Genomic DNA, 12,179 nt, shown 5'->3' on the forward strand with positions numbered 1-12,179 from the left:
TATTAAAATTCAACTTGAATATTTTATCAAAGGTTAGATGAAACTGATAAACAATTAACAAAATATATTCAATATTTAACAAGTATCTAAATATTTACCTTAAAAGGTTAAATTCAAATTTAAAAGAATTTAATTTAAATTTCCAAAAATTGTAACCTTTTAATACTATTAGAACGTTAATATGGTTATTTTTTTTTAATATTATATTAGTTTAAAATGCTTGAATGCATAAAAATAACTAAAATAGAGTATTTTAGAAGAATTGTTACTAAAATAACATAACAATATATAATTTGCTATTCGATAATATTATAAATAATCGAAATTGTAATTATTTTCATTTTTATTTTCGTTACCAAAATATTTATTGAGTTCAATATAAACCAACTGCGTCTCGTAAGTATTAATCAAAAGGCCAAAACCTACTATTTGTTTATGGAACGAGAATATTCGGGGACGGCTTCCTGTTGCGTGCCAAAAGCATTGTGTTGTTTTCCCGTAAGCCTCTTCAGGAAATTAACTTGACCATGGAGAGGGGTTTCAGGTCAAAAGTATGATGAATTTTTTATAACGAAAAAGAACATTCCCTAGGTTACAATATCCTGCGGGGTGAGCAATTATATATACATAATTAGTTGATGTATAATTGCGTGGGATTATAGTGTATAAATTATAAAGAACTATGGTTATAATTTATGGGTACTACGGTTTCCTTCGCGAAACTTAATATTTTTGAATAGTATTCTCAAAATATATGTGTATTATGCATGCCATATATTATTATCCTCATTATTAATAAAATAGGTGGTAGATAATCTATAGAAAATATTAATACTAATAATGCGTATAAAAAAATAATGCTCACGTGGTAAGAAATAAACGTTCACTGCACTGAGGACATACGCATGCAAAAAATTAGAAATAATTTTAAAAATATTTCAAATAAGTATCTATTATGTAACAACAAATCTATGTATAAACTCATAAATTGTTAGAATATACAGTTTAAAAATTATTCATTTAAAAAAAATGTTGGTTTATGTTTATCCTTACAACATTGTTGTCTCTGAGCTTCTGCGATCATTCCGGGGGTTAAATACATATAAAAGGCTTACAAGGACTTTATTTTGGGTTAAAAGGAAATGGAACAAAAAAACATCAGTTAGGTTTTCCGGTTAGAAAGCATTTTTTCCCTTTTTTACCAAACCTCAAGGCTTTTGGTCTAACCTTTATATTTTCAACATTCAAAAGGTTCGTTAAATTCTTCTATAGACAGACACAAGATTGATAGTAATAAATCACAGGTTCTCAACGGTGTGATAAAAAAAAAGTATATGCGTTTAGCTACATTCATTTAAAATTAAATTTTGAGCTTTTACATTTATAAACATAGTATTCTAAGGAAAGGAACCGAAAATAATCGTGTTAATATTATGTAAAATAGTTTGATTATACCTAACCTAATCTTTCGTATTAAACCAATAATCAAAACAGTCATGTTAACTATTTGAAATACAAAACTAATATATATTAATATACTATTAGCTTTTTAATTATATAATATAAAGTTACACTTTTTAATATTATATTACATACTTATAATGCTAAATAAAACTGATTTAGAAATATATATTTTTTTATCTGACATCTGAGATACGTGACGATTAATGTATTAAAAGAATTAAACTGTAAATTACTCATAAAAATAGGTACATATTATTATACGATAACTAGTAAAAAATTATGAAAGTATTTGTTTTCTATCAAAATATAATAAAATACATAGCTCATAATATATTTAATATTATAGTTTGATATTTGTAGAATAAGTTATGGATATATCATATACCCATACTTTAACCATAAATAAAATAAAAATAATTATATTCAATTTTGAAAGCTTAAAGAAAAAATATCCAAGAAAATTACAAACTGTTTTCCGCTCTCGAATACACAAATTTTTATATAGAATAGACCACAATATCACTTTAAATAGTTTTACAAAATGTTTGAAATGTTATCAATAATATTTAAGTTATTCCTTGTTTGTTCTTCTTAAGAACACAATAGAAGTCTTAATATATAAATAATATATTTTTTGGTTAAATTGAACGTATTATTTTCTCTTTTAGATGGGAGAAAAATCATTAGTGTTACCACTTACAGCAGAAATATCAACGACGTCATTAGCAGGCATAAACAATAATGTAATGTATAATATTATATATGTTTGCTATAAAAAAAAAAACTAGGTGTATACAACATGCAGTATTTAAGACTTAATTAATTGATACGTAAAAATGTATATGAAAAAAAATGTATTGCATCGCGAAATTATGATAAATAAATAAAATTAATTAAATAAATAAGTATATTAATTTATATAACTTATATAACGTATATATTACATATTATAATGATCTTAACCGGCATTATAACGTAGAATACATTTATAAACATATTACAATAATTTTATTTAGAAAATACATAAATATAGAATATAAAATAAGTCATATAGGTACTTAAACACATTGATTCATAAAATCATATTATATTAAATAAATAATAGATATACCTATACGTAATATACCTATTTATAAATACTATTATAATTTTAATAATTGTACTTTGATAACTCTTAACAATCAATATTGTATATTTTCCAATACTCGAGATGTATTATTTAATTTATTTATTAAATGTGTGTATGATGGATTGAAGTAGAACATAAAATAATGGTCAGTAACAAGTATACTATTCATTAAAAAAGAAAAAACCCATATTCATATGCTCAAGGACAAATTAAATGACTTTGAAATATTGAAAATTATATGTTAAGGTTTAGTGTGGTTAGTTTGAAAAAAGCGTAGGTAATAAAGTTTGATATATCTTTGAATTGAATATTGAGTATACTATTTTAACCTACTATATTATAATATACTAGCTATCCCCGTGCGCTTCGTTGCCTGTACAAAATGCATATTAAATATGTTAAATTTGGTTGCCTAATGCTAACATTAAGCGTGTGGATAAATAATATTTTTAGTTTTAGTTTTCTATTTTTGTGTATAAATGATATTTCCGATATACCTATTAATTTTACATAGCTGGGATGCCCAGTGTAGCTTCTTTTTACCATTTTACTCAATATTTTATTTTAAAATTATTTTTCTTTTCCTTTTTATCGAACGACCCAACTTTGATTTCCTTTTCATTCTGGACCAAAAACCAACAACTCATAAAGTTTCAATAGTGTAAACCAAAAACAAAGAACAATTATTTTGGTACTATTATACTACAAAAAAGTGCATATTTGCCATATATTTAGTGCATATAATATTTAAAAATTAGTAAGTTAATTTTTCATTAAACTAATCTTTTATTTAAAAAAAACAAGATTACCGGTTGATTCAAAGTTCGTGCACGACAAAGATTTCGAATTTTAAATTCAATAATATACTAAATTATACATATAATCTGTATATAATATATGTATAGATAGATAATTAACTATAAACAATAGGATAATATAACTATGATAAGATCATAATATTTTAAATATGATATTTAAACATATAAAGTTATATTTATATTAAAAAATACCTGTTTAAATTAGATAGGTTTATTTAGAATTTACTCAGTATAAAATATCACCGCACGCTACTATACATATCTATAGTTTAAATTAAATGCTCAATAGAGGTTTTTTTTAAGATAAATATATAATACCGTGCATTTTTGTATAGAACTATAAAAGAAAAATATTTTTTAAAACTCACCTGGTACATTATATTCATCTATAGTCAGCGTATGTCGATAAATCAACGCATCAGCCCGTTTTTCTCGAAATGTATTGAAAAATGTTATTAATCACAATAAAATATATCGTGTGTTACTCGGGAATAATGTAACTCTCTATTGGTTAAAGAATTTTCAAAATCGGTTCAGTAGTTTTAGAGATTACTTCCTACAAACAAACTCACAAACTTACAAATTTAACCTCTTAATAATATTAAATTTAATATAATTAATTAAATAGTATATATATTATAGATACATAGATATTATAACATAATATACTTGGTTGCGTGGAAATTGTTGAGAGGCGATTTGAACTTTTTAATCTCAAAAAAATGTCTTTATTTAATACTATTTTCATTTTATCGCTATAAAATATTTTATTATATAGTTTTAATATATAAAAATTAAAAATTATTTTAAAATGTATAAGAAAAAATACACTTAACTAGTATTTTTATCTCCAATCATACTTTATATGTATATTATTCAAATCTTTATTAATTTATATAATAATTATATTCAATTACATAGTCATAATTTTATTATTTATAATTATTATTCTGAAATAATTAAACATAACATATCGGTAGTTTTGTATTTTATATAATTGAACTTAAAATAAGCAATGAAATGAATAAATAGTGAATAGGAATATATCTCTAATATTGCAATAAATTGTTTTTTTTTTTTTTAATTAAATTTGGAAACCTTGACAATGAAAAATAATATTATCAAACAATGCGAAGATAAATAGCTACGTGGAATAATGAATATGTATAACTACTACACAAGTATGAAAACTGAAAAATGGTTTAAACAATTCAACACTATTTAAACTATACATAACATTTTTTTTTTCTAATTAATAAAATACTGTGTAACCCTAAAACGTACAACCTAAACGTTATAATATACCATAATAAATGGTTCAAATTTCCAGACAAATTGAAACACTAACATTACAGTTTAGGATTACAACTTTAAAAGTCTTTTTTCCATCCATGCAGTTTTATCAAAGAAAAATGTACGAGTATGTACTTGTCTTATATTTGTATATTATGTAACGTGATTGTACTAAAACAATAGTGAATTTTATGCAGGGAAAACATCATAAAGCCTATGGTTATCATTGACATTTATAAAATCAACAAAAGGATAAAATGATTCGACTTTCATAAGTTTCAAAGTTTGATGAGACTATAAGAAGTTTGGTGTTTTAAACTAATGACGTCAATGGTAAAAGTCGCTCAATTTCCCTTCGAACCCAACCCAACCAATATAAATGACACGATCATAGGCACCAATGCTACTAAAAGCAGCCATTAATTCAAACCTGTCTGCTGTAAAAATATGTTTCTCAGAATGAATGCAAAAAAAATCGTATGAAAAATAAAAAACGAGTGTTTTGCGTGCCCCAATAGCCGTTGTGATAATAAAGGAAATTTATTTTTTTTCGCTACATTTTAACATCCGACTACTGTTGTAGACACCTATTACCTAAAAACCTAATGTTCACCTTATAGTTCTGTATAATATATCAACTAGTAACTAACGTAAATAAAATAAAATTTCTGATATTCTGTTCTAAATTGTATTGCATGATTATAATTGTCGTCAATTTTTTTTTTTTTAAATAAAAACATTTATTCTTATAAGTTTTGTATAAAATATAAATTATATTAATAATGACGTAATCATACGCATAAATGAAACTGCGAACAAACACTACTTAAATAATATAATTAACAAATTAAACATGAATCAGAGTATAATAATAATACAATAATTAAAAATAAATTATGCATTATTATTTATTTAACAACTAATAATATATTATTTTTTCTTAAAATTTATGAAGTACTAACAAATAATATAATTTTATAAAATATTCAAAACCCTAATATTATCAAACCGTAAATATTTAAAATAAATAAATTAAAAAATAGACAGTAGTATTATAAATTGTTAACTTTGATAATATTAATTTAGCATAAATTATTGTATAGTATAAAAATAATTAAATTATAAATTATTTAAAAACTTATTTTATAATTCGATTTAGTTAAAGGTAAAACTTTTTTAGTCTGTCAAATACTTGAATAATTTGATGCAGTTCTTTATTATAATTTTCAATAAAAAATGTATTATTTAAAAATTTCTTTGTTGAATACAATGATATAATTTTAAAAATATTGATACAAATAACTCTCACGTTATAATAATTTAATCAGATTCCTATATTGTATCAAATTCGATTAAATCACCACATTCGGAAATAATTCATATTAACTGATTTTAGTTAAAACTCTGAGTTTTGGTATTCCTCCTTCAAAAACCTTAAATGACTTAAATATTTTAAATATTAAGAAAAGTGATAAATTACTATCAAGATATAGTTTCATAGCTTACTATGAGAATGCTACGTGATTATTTTTAAGTACCTATATTCTATCCAAAAGAGTATATTTTATTGCTTAAATGGACTAATAAAAAAAATGCATAAACCAATACATGTTATCATTGATAACTTAAAGTTAATAAACATATAATATTTATTAAATTAATCTCAAATGTTTACACAATTACTGATTTTTATTTTCTTTTTTTTTAGTCTATTATACATATTATTTCATTAGTTTAAGAGAAAATTATAATTGTTAAGAGATCTGATAAGTTTCTCTTGTATCACCAAAAAGAGGAATATCTCAGATGAACAGGGCCAAATATATTTTTTATTGTTTAAATAAGTTAACCATCACTAAAATAATAATAGCCATTACTCATCGTGTGTATGATTATATGTAAATATATTTCCCAAACTTATAATTTGAACTCAACAAATTCGTTTACATGCTTAAAATAAACTCAAGTTCTTTATTTAAATCAATAGGTCCCTTATTTAAGCTAAAAATGCAAACAATAGTGAGTTTACATAAAATTTTTCATTATTTTAATAACTAACATAAAAATTATTGACTTAAGTCTTTAACTTATCACTTGAGTCTTAATTCAGTACAATAGTGAAACTAAATCAACTTATTAAAAAATAGTAAGATAATCCCAGCATAAATACCTCAGTTGCAGTAAGATTAGTCAAATATAACAAAGCACTTCCCGTCAAGAAAAGTGTGAAAGATAAATTATTATGAAATGGAAACAGCTATGAAACCTTAGAGATCCAATTTTCCACCTTAATAAATTATAAATTTAATGAATATCTAAATGACTAAATATCATATTATTTTATTAGTTTATTTAATTCTTATAAATTGGATTAAAAATTTAAAACAATAAAAAATGTATCTGTCTATTCAAAAGCAATAATTAAATAAACAAATTTCTAAATACGTTTACAATAGTAGTTTTGTTAAATACTATTAATAAACTAAATTCAAAAGAAATTATAAAAAAAAAATAGAGAGAATAATGTTTTTAGGATATATTTAGTTCTTTGGTTATATTATATTCTTTATAGACGTCTGGTAGGTTAAATTGTTTTTGATTGTTTTCGAAAATGTGTTTGAAAGTAATGTAGTTAATTTTGGAGTCTTCGTAGTTATTGAACAATTTTCCACGGGACTCATATAAACATCATTATTTTCTAAGAATTTGTTTAAAGAACTAGATTTAATTTTGGATTTTTTTGAATCTTCTTATTATCGTTTGGTTATCTAAAATTATGTATTAATGGGTTGTTGGTGTCTATTGAGAATTTTGGTATTGAGAGAGAAGGGAAGTTGAAAGATTCGGAAAGCGACCTTTTTATGCAAAATGTCGGATCCAATTCCATATCACTCGGTAAGTCTTCATCATTAGTAATAATGTTTCAGTTTATTTATATGCTTTAATTTTATACGATTTCATAGTTTATTTTCTACTGTGTTTTTATTATAATATTTTCTTCAGACTTTTCTGAGCATTTAGATGTAATGTGGTATTGAGTTTTACATTAAAAATATGTAAGTGTGTTATCAAATATAAATATTCTGTAATTTGTGTCATCATTATTAATTATAAATCAGTTTAGAAACTTGTTTAGGTTTACGTGGTTAATGAAAACTGGCGATAAAAACTTGATATTTCATAATATTCAGAATCTTGTATATATATATACATGCTTTTAGAAATGTATTGTTGAATAAATTTATGTTACGTTTATTGAATTAATTTTCTGTAGCAACATGACGTGGTATGTTGAGATAGATGTCAGATAAAATTATTCTTCTATTTGGATTATGCAATTTATGGAGTTTGAATTTCTTATTACATAGGTATTCTAATAATTGGGTGGTTATATATACAATTATCTACTAATGTTTTATTAAAAAGGAATATGTACAGTCGCTTACTATGTATCTTTTGATAATTTTTGTGTGGAAAAGTTTCATTTATGTCAATTAGTATTGATTGCAATTATTTATTAGAAACGAGGTTGTTTGCTAAAGTTGAGGCGAATTATTATTTGTTAACATCTGCGGATAATGATGATTCATGTTTATGTGTTTATGTATTTAATAAGGGTGATATTCTATGGTGTAACGGCTTGTTAAGTTGTTGTAGATAACACTGCTGACAGTTTGGTTTTTAGAGTTTGTGGTACTTTTATTTGATTAATTTTATTTGAAATTTTTTTACGATTGTATTTGTGTTAAGTATTTTTTTCATTAGAGTTTTTATGAAAACATGTTTTAACGGGAAAGGCGCCAAGATTGATATTATTTAGTACTTGTGCCTATGGTATTATATAATAATTATAATGATCATAATTACCCGTACATTTAGTGTGTCAGCTATTTGCTATAGAAGCTATTAAAATCGAAACTTGTGATAAGAAAAGCGCATGTATGCTATACAAACACAAACTGTTGTTTAGATACTTTGTATTTATTATGTTTTTATAGACAGTTATTGTCATTATATGCCACTCAACTTTGTCACTATAAAAATTATACAACTTATTTATAATTCAGAAACATCAGTTCTTTGGTAATAGAATTATTTTTCATTTCAAATAGGTAATTAAAAATATTTATTTCTATACTAATGTACTAAAGTATAAAAAAAAGACAAATGTAATAAAACAAAAACTCATAAGCCAAATACTTTTAATCTAATCAAAAGTTTGCATGATTATATCTATATGACATATAGAAATATATTAAATAATAATCACTATTAAAGTGTTAAACTATTCTATACCTTATAATGACTCGGGAGTTCAGAATTAGAAGTTAGGTTAATATAATAACACAAAACTGTGTTGATTACAGGGTTATGTGTAATTAATCCTTATTAAATTAAAGCATGTTACTACTATTCATTAATAAATAATTTATGAGCTAATTCAAACTATTTCAAAATGTCCGTTTGTATTAATTTGTTGATTACGTTTAGTACACTCAATATGAATTTCAAAACTTAACACAGAAACTATTTAAATTATATTTACACATTACACATACACAGTCTAGTCTCTAATAATGTAATTAAAGCATTTTGAACTCTAATAAAACCCCGAAACATGCATTCGTTTCGATCATCAATCTTTTTACTAAAATACGAAAAAGTAATTTTTATTCATGCAAAATATATCTTTGGCGTAACATTTATTATCTATACAATTATTGAGGGAATTATACAGATAAAATACTCTATAATTGTACACAAATAAAATAAACAAATGTATGAATTTTGTTTTACAAATTAAACTGAACAATAAATAATATATTAACTGTACATTTTTCAAATTATTTATTTATTTTATACATGAACTTAAATCTTTAAATTGTCTCAAAAACTTCTATATTATACTATCTACATTATTTTTATAAAATTCTATACAACTGAAGAGATGTGCTTAACACAGCTATCGATTTCAAATATTTATAATATTTATATTAATATTAATCCTATTTTGTATATAATTTGGTCAAAAAATTATAAATAATTTATAACACTAATTAACACTAAATATAATAACACTCATATTATTATGTAATCTAGCATTTTTTTCCAAACTATTTTTCTAAAACATTTTTTTATCGCAACCATTTTGTTTAAACTAAATACTTAGGTTAGTATTTATTAAAAATTTATTTACATTTTTAATAAGTAGAATCTTCTAATAATTTTAATTATTATACACACAAATAAATTATAACACAACAGTCAACTGTAATCTAACCTTAAAATCACTCTGAAGTTTTTTAAATGTATATTCCTAGTGTAAATATATTATAAAAATATAATTTTTATTCATTTGGTCAGATAATAAGCACCTACTAAGATAAAAAAATTCAAAATAAAAATAATCACTTTTATGTTTAGTTAAAATAAGGCTTTGCTTGCTTAAAACGTTTAGCGAATAATAGCGATTTTCTATTTTATAATACATTTATTATATTACTTTTAAATGAATAGATTAGTAATGCATCACTGGCTTATTATGCTCAAGCCAGTGAAGCAACAAATACCTAACACCCGGTTATTGTCCCTTTTCAACTTTTTTTAAATTTAAATTTTTCTAATTCTATAGCATAACTTGTACCTACTTTTTTGGCAGGTGATTAAGGATCGTTCTAATTAATGATTCCAAATATTTTAAAATCCAAGTATATGATACGATTAGTTTATAAATAAAGCGTAATAAACAATAAAATATAATATTTATAATCGTAATTTTAAAATATAATTATTTGTTTAAGGCATAACAAATGGTACATTTTATTGTAAGAACCATGTTTTGGCCATTGTTGATTTTCTTCTTTAAAATCAATAGTACGTCAATGTATAATCATTTTATAATAACTATAACTGCTCTATAAGCTACTAACAACTATTGATTTGTTTTATTAAAATTACAATATTTAATAATAAACATCATATTTTCTTCAGCACGCTGTATTTAGTATCCAGTTGCGTAATATACTGTATTTTCTAAAACGATTTTCTAATTATAATAGGTTTAAAAAAAAATTAAAACTTACAAACTTAACAGTCTAAGCACTGGTTTGAATTGATATTATTTATGTTAATATCAAATTGTATTTACTATTGTAGAAACTTTCAAAATATTATTACCTGAAACAAATGACAAATGTACATAATAAATTAATATTTATAATAATTTAAAACTATAAAAATATAAACATAACTTTTAATTATTTTATAAATGTAAAACAGTTGTGTGGCTAGAAAATAAACTTGAAGTAGTTGATAGAAAATGTTATTTATCTATAATTTATACCCTGAATAATATTAAATTTTACCTAGAGATATTAAATATATTTTATTTCATGTAGGGGTTATAGCCTAACTGTTTCTATTAATAGTTAGGTACCCTTCTCTAGTTTTGCAACAGTAATCGTATTATTAAATTTATCATAGGAATTAATTTATCACTCCATTAATGAGTTCTCTTGAAATTGGTTAGTTTCACAGGTATTTTTAATGTTTTGCCGTACTACCATCAACATGACAGATATAATTTATAATATAATAATAGTTAATAGTTAATATAATATTATCCTTTAAATAGTTGTTGGTAAATTAATGATGGCTTATGCTTATGATATGAATTAATAAAAATGTTGGCTTGTCAAAACCAAATCAGAGTCTTTTAAAATCTACAAAGTATAATTATTTATTGATACATACGAATTCATTGTAAAATATTGGCAACGGCCAGAACTGTTTTAGTGAATGGGTTATAATGACTTTATAGTATATTTATATAAGCATACACGAGATATTAGTACGTGCAAACTCATTTAAACTACCCACTAAAGGTACTAAGTAGTTACAAAGAGTCATAGAGAAAGGGTAGATAATTGGAAGCAATTATACAATTATCCAAAATTTAAATACACCAGTTCTGCACACATTTTTCCTCTTCCACCGGTCACTACCTCGTTATGTGGAAGATGCGCGCCGCCGGACGGAAACCGGTCACCACCTGGTATATTATACTACTATGCGATAACTCTTCTTACAGAGACATTGTAGACTTCTAGATACCGAACACAACTAAAATAATAAACAATAAATGAATAACATAATGTATACTATAACCAATAAATATTAGACGACACGTCTAAACTCTAAATTCTTAAGTTTACCACTTCTATTAACTGACTACAATAAAACAGACTAATTCAAAACTATGTTAAGTATTTATATTATTATCTACTTTTTTTTTTAATTTAAAAAACAACCATGCGAAAATCGTGATAGAATTTTTTTTCTTTTAATTGTTATTTCTCAGATCAATATGCAAATTGTATCTCCGCTGATCCAATTGCGCGTTGTGTACAAAGTAGCCCGTCAAAATTTTGCGTTTTTGTGTACAATTTGAAAATATAAAACGCATTATTGTATAG

At 23.5% G+C, this 12,179-nt stretch overlaps 1 protein-coding gene across 3 annotated transcripts in view; it reads right to left on the minus strand.

Moving 5' to 3' along the window:
• Positions 1–12,179, minus strand: part of LOC132919942 (cationic amino acid transporter 2) — a 90,493-nt gene that overhangs the window by 66,589 nt on the left and 11,725 nt on the right. The window contains exon 1 of one of the 3 annotated variants that reach the window (XM_060981889.1): positions 10,788–10,806. The exons of the other annotated variants lie outside the window; for them this stretch is intronic. The gene's annotated coding sequence lies outside the window, so the exon portion shown is untranslated. Of the gene's footprint in view, positions 1–10,787; positions 10,807–12,179 lie in introns of those variants that run through there. 3 annotated transcript variants of the gene reach the window in all.

This window comes from Rhopalosiphum padi, chromosome 2 (assembly GCF_020882245.1).
Source record: "Rhopalosiphum padi isolate XX-2018 chromosome 2, ASM2088224v1, whole genome shotgun sequence".
NCBI lineage: Eukaryota > Metazoa > Arthropoda > Insecta > Hemiptera > Aphididae > Rhopalosiphum > Rhopalosiphum padi.